The 5,913-nt window shown below is 46.8% G+C and overlaps 1 pseudogene; it reads right to left on the bottom strand.

Moving 5' to 3' along the window:
• Positions 1–2,344: 2,344 nt before the first annotated feature.
• LOC107973676 (large ribosomal subunit protein uL23-like) lies at positions 2,345–3,478 on the bottom strand (annotated as a pseudogene).
• Positions 3,479–5,913: the final 2,435 nt, after the last annotated feature.

The following is a 5,913-nucleotide window of genomic DNA, read 5'->3' as shown; positions in this document are numbered from 1 at the left end:
AGAACACATTTCCCAGCCTCCTTTGCAGGTAGGTAAGAACATGTGACCATGTTCTGGCCATTGAGAAGTAAGCAGAAAGTATTGAGTCGAACTTCAGAAAGGATCCTTCAAAGAGTTTAACATCTTTTTGCTCTTCCCCCTATCAGGAATGTGAAGGCTGGAGCAACAGCAACCCTCTTGGTCCAGCAAGAGGACTGGTCTAGCAACCCTCTAGGTAATCTTGAGGGTGGAAGGCACACAGTAAGAGGGTGGACCAAGCAAGGATGGAAGGACCCTGGGTCCCATGATTGGAGCTGTCCGGCAGCCACCAGACCAGACTATCGCCAACCTCTCAAATTCCTTTATGTGAGGGAAAATAACACTATATGTGCCCAAATGATTATTTTTGGTTTTCTATTACATGCAGCTAAACGTAATCCTAATCCAGTTCTAACAGTTATGAGATCCCTGTCAAGTAGTTGGTCCGTGTTTGCTTGAATATCTTCCAGTCCTAAACAATCAAGAGTAGCATATGGCACTGAGTGTCAGTAGGCCTGACGCTGGGCAGGGGTTATTTCCCCATTTTTCAGATGAGGAAACTGAGGCTTAGAGAAGCCAAGCACATAGCAAGGTCAGTGGCATCTGCCTGACTCCAAAGCCCCACACCCCACACAGCTCCCTGCTTTTAGTTAGAAAGTTCTCCCCGCTCCCTATCTTTACCCAGGAAATAAAAACCTATATATTTAAGGTATATGACTTAATTTTTTTTTTTTTTTTTGAGATGGAATCTCACTCTGTCACCCAGGCTGGAGTGCAGTGGCACGATCTCAGCTCACTGCAACCTCCGGCCCCCGGGTTCAAGCGATTCTCCTGCCTCAGCCTTCCAAGTAGCCGGGATTACAGGCGCCTGTCACCGAGCCTGGCTAATTTTTGTATTTTTAGTAGAGACGGGGTTTCACCATCTTGGCCAGGCTGGTCTTGAACTCCTGACCTGTGATCCACCTGCCTCTGCCTCCCAAAGTGCTAGGATTACAGACGTGAGCCACTGTGCCCGGCTGACTTAATGTTTTGTTGTACATTAGACTGTGAAATAATCACTACAATCAAGCTAATTAACATATCCCTCACCTCGTATAGTTTCCATCTCCCTCCCTCCCTCCTTCCCCCACCCTCCTTCCTTCCTCCCTCCCTCTTTCTTTTCTTTTTTCTTTCCCTTCCCTTCCCTTCCTTTCCCTTCCTTTCCCTTCCCTCCTTTTCCCTCCTCTTCTCTTCTCTTTTCTTTTCTTTCCCTTTCTTTCCTCTTCCCCCTTCTCTCTTTTTTCTTGTTTTCTTTCAACAGGGTCTCACTATGTTGCCCAGGCTGGAGTACAGTGGTACAATCATAGCTCACTGCAGCCTTGACCTCCTGGGCTCAAGGGATCCTCCCACCTCAGCCTCTGAATAGTTGGGACTACAGGTGTGTGCACCATGGCTGGCTAATTTTTAAATATTTTGTAGAGATGGAGTCTCACTATGTTGCCCAGGATGGTCTTGAACTTCTGGGCTCAAGCAATCTGCCTGCCTTGGCCTCCCAAAATGCTGGGATTACAAGCATGAGCCACCGCACCTGGCCATTTTCTTTCTTTCTTACTTTGTGTGTGTGTGTTGAGAATAGAAAGTTTCTGATGTCCCCTCATGTGGCCCACTAAAACCATCATGCACCTTATAGGCACCAAGGACAAACTCTGTATTTGGAATTCAGCTTTTGATTCTACATGTTGCACTTTATGTTGACCCTTGTTACATTTCATATGCTTGGGCCGGGCATGGTGGCTCACGCCTGTAATCCTAGCACTTTGGGAGGCCGAGGCAGGTGGATCACCTGAGATCAGGAGTTTGAGACCAGCCTGACCAACGTGGATAAACCCCATTTTACTAAAAATACAAAATTAGCTGGGCTTGGTGGTGCACCTGTCATTCCAGCTACTCAGGAGACTGAGGCAGGGGAATTGCTTGAACCTGGAAGGCGGAGGTTGTGGTGAGCCGAGGTTGCACCATTGCACTCCAGCCTGGGCAACAAGAGTGAAACTTCATCTCAAAAAAAAAAAAAAGTTTCATATGCTTGAAAATCGTGCCCAAGGAAGGCTACAGTGGAATGAATAGGCACTGATGTCAAAGGCAGAGAGATTTATTAAAATTGGGGAACAAAAAATAAAGGATTATTTATTTGTAAATAAATATTAAATGAGATCAGTATAGAACAAAATATATTTATTCTGTTATGTGGACAATATATATTTTAGATATATTCTGTACATAAATAAAATACAAAATAAAATATATATGAAAGTTTTCTCCATCTTAGTTAAAAACTTTCCTACTTTTATTTTTTTTTTTCTGGTGAAAAGATATATATATATATTTAGAATTAGCCAGCTGGACTCAGTTTAGATGATCCCTTTTGTTTTTTTTTGAGATAGAGTTTCACTCTTGTTGCTCAGACTGGAGTGCAATGGCGCGATCTTGGCTCACTGTAACCTCCTCCTCCCGAGTTCAAGTGATTCTTCTGCCTCAGCCTCCCGAGTAGCTGGGATTACAGGCATGCGCCACCACGTCCAGCTAATTTTGTATTTTTAGTGGAGATGGGGTTTCTCCATGTTGGTCAGGCCATTCTCAAACTTTTGACCTCAGGTGATCCGCCCGCCTCAGCCTCCCAAAGTGCTGGGATTACAGGCGTGAGCCACCGCGCCTGGCTTTTTTTTGTTTTTTTTGAGACAGAGTCTTGCTCTATGGCCCAGGCTGGAGTGCAGTGATGTGATCTCAGCTCACTGAAACCTCTGCCTCCTGGGTTCAAGTGATTCTTCTGTTTTAGCCTCCCGAGTAGCTGGGACTACAGGAGCGCACCACCACACCTGGCTTATTTTCTTGTATTTTTAATAGAGACAGGGTTTTGCCATGTCGGCCAGGCTGGTCTCAAACTCCTGACCTCAGGTGATCCACTCTCCTCGGCCTCCCGAAGTGCTGGGATTATAGGTGTGAGCCACCGTGCCCAACCACATGATTTCATTTTTGTTGGCAACATCCAAAGCATCATAATCAGCAGCCAGTTGAACATATGCCTTCTTCTCTCCATCAGGCCTATTCAGGGTGTTGACCACTGCCACATCGATGTCATAGAGCTTCTTCACAGCCTGTTTGATCTGGTGCTTGTTGGCTTTAACATCCACAATGAACACAGTGTGTTGTTGTCGTCTGTCTTCTTCGTGGCCAACTCAGTGGTCAGCGGAAACTTGATGATAACACAGTGGCCAAGCTTGTTTCTCCCAGGGATGCTCTTCTGGGAATATCTGGGCCGCCTCCAGAGTCGCAGTGTCTTGGGCCGCTGGAAGGTGGGTGACGTGCAGATCTTTTTTTTGTGGCTGTGGATACCTTTCAGCTCTGCCTTCTTGGCCTTCAAAGCCTTTGCTTTGGCTTCAGCTTTAGGAGGGGCAAGAGCTTCCTTCTTTGCCTTTGGCATCATCTTGTAAAAAGAGTTCTCTACCTTTATTAAGTAGTTCTCATAAGAGGAAATTCGTCTCAAATAATTTGCCTTTGCTTTCTTTTCAATTCCTTTCTCTCTCTCTCTCTCTCTCTCTTTTTTTTTTTTGAGATGGAGTCTCACTCTGTCACCCAGGCTGGAGTGCAGTGGCATGATCTCGGCTCACTGCAACCTCTGCCTCCCAGGTTCAAGCGATTCTCATGCCTCAGCCTCCCAAGTAGCTGGGACTACAGGCATTTGCCACCACACCCGGCTAATTTTTTTTTTTTTGAGATGAAGTCTTACTCTTGTCCCCCAGGTTGCAGGCTGGAGTGCGGTGGCGTGAGTGATCTTGGCTCACTGCAACCTCTGCCTCCTGGGTTCAGGCAACTCTCCTGCCTCAGCCTCCCAAGTAGCTGGGATTACGGGTACCTGCCACCATGCCCGGCTAATTTTTGTATTTTTAGTTGACATGGGGTTTTGCCATGTTGGCCAGGCTGGTCTCGAACTCTTGACCTCAGGTGATCCGCCTGCCTCGGCCTCCCAAAGTGCTGGGATTTATAAGCATGAGCCACCGTGCCTGGCCCTCAACTCCTTTCTCTTGGGGAGAATGACTCTCGAATTAAATAATTAAATACTCTTATTTTAGGGTAAACTCAGTTTATGGAATATTATGAAGCTATATAAAGCCTCTACGGAAACATGGAAAAAGATTGTTATATAATGTTACTTTAAAAAGCAGGAGGTTGGGCATGGTGGCTCACACTTGTAGTCCCAGCACTTTGGGAGGCCAAGGCGGGAGGATTATTTGAGTCCGGGTGTTCGAGGCTACAGTGAGCTGTAATTGCACCACTGCACTCCAGCCTAGGCAACAGAGTGTGACCCCATCTCAAAAAATAAGGCTAGATATGGTGGTTCATGCCTGCAATCCCAGCATGTGGGAGGCCAAGGCGGGTGGAAGGAGACCAGCCTGGGTAACATGAAGAAACCCCATCTCTCCAACAACAACAAAATTAGCCGGACGTGGTGGTGTGCACCTGCGGTCCCAGCTCCTCTGGAGGCTGAGGTGGGAGGGAGGATCACTTCAGCCTGGGAGGTAGAGGTTGCAGTGAACTGAGATCATGCTACTGCACTCTAGCCTGGGTAACATTTATTACTGCGTCAATAAATAAATAGATAGATAAATAAAATTAAAATACGAAAATAAAAAAATTAGGACCAGGTGTGGTGGCATGCACCCATAGTCCCAGCTACTCAGAAGGCTGAGGCAGGAGGATCACTTGACCTGGGAGGTTGAGGCTGCAGAGAGCTAGGATAGCACCAATGCACTCTAGCCTGGGAAACAGGGTGAGAACCTGTCTCAAAAAATAAAATATTTTAAAAAGCAGGATGCAATATTTTATGCACACTATGTGTATTTATTTGCCCATACTCTTTCAGCTGGAAGCTATAGAAACCCAAATCAAATTGACTTCTGCAAAAATAACAAAAATCAAGAAATTTCTTGGCTCACAGGAACCTGTAAAGCCTGGAGGAAAGGGTCTACACAGCACGTGCTCATGACGCTGTCAGGGATTCGGTTCTTTCTCTTCTCTTTGCTCCCTTTGTCATTGATGGTTAGATTTTCCGGGGGATTTCCTCCATGCGGAGGCTGCTAGCGCTCCAGGCATCCTTCCTAACAGCTCAGGCCAGTTCAAAGAGATGCTGGTCCCCTGCGGTTTCGGCAAATCTCGGGACAGGCTCGTGGGCTCCTGGCGTGTCTCAGAAGCAATTTCTACAGCATCCTGATTGCTCAGGCCTGGGTCATGCAACCACTCCTGGCGTGGTTGCGGGGGGGTGCGGCCCCACCCTAACATAAGGCCTGTGGAAGGTAGTGGAATCGTTCCCAGGAGGAAAACTGGGGTGCTGTTACCAAAAGAAGGTGAACTGTGAACTGGATGCTGGGCTGGAAACATAAACTCCACTAAATGATAATGACAGACATGTGCAAGAAAGGCTGTTTATTGGGGGAAAGCCTGGCAGGAAATAGAGCAAAATGTCCGGAAGAAGTTCTGATTATTGTTAACAAAATCAGAAAACAGGGCCGGGCGCGGTGGCTCATGTCTGTAATCCCAGCACTTTGGGAGGCCGAGGTGGGTGGATCACTTGAGGTCAGGAGTTCAAGACCAGCCTGGCCAACCTGGCGAAACCCCGTCCCTACTAAAAATACAAAAATTGGCTGGTGTGGTGGTGGGCGCCTGTAATCCCAGCAAATCGGGAGGCTGAGGCACGAGAATGGCTTGAACCTGGGAGGCAAAGTTTGCAGTGAGCCGAGATCGCACCACTGCACTCCAGCCTGGGCAACAGAGTGAGACTCTGTCTCAAAAAAAAAAAAAAAAAAAAAAATCAGAAGACACATAGAAGCAAAAATGACTACCTATAAATAAAAATTTAAATCA

This window comes from Pan troglodytes, chromosome 13 (assembly GCF_028858775.2).
Source record: "Pan troglodytes isolate AG18354 chromosome 13, NHGRI_mPanTro3-v2.0_pri, whole genome shotgun sequence".
Classification (NCBI taxonomy): Eukaryota; Metazoa; Chordata; class Mammalia; order Primates; family Hominidae; genus Pan; species Pan troglodytes.
This window is presented reverse-complemented; position numbering and strand designations above follow the sequence as displayed.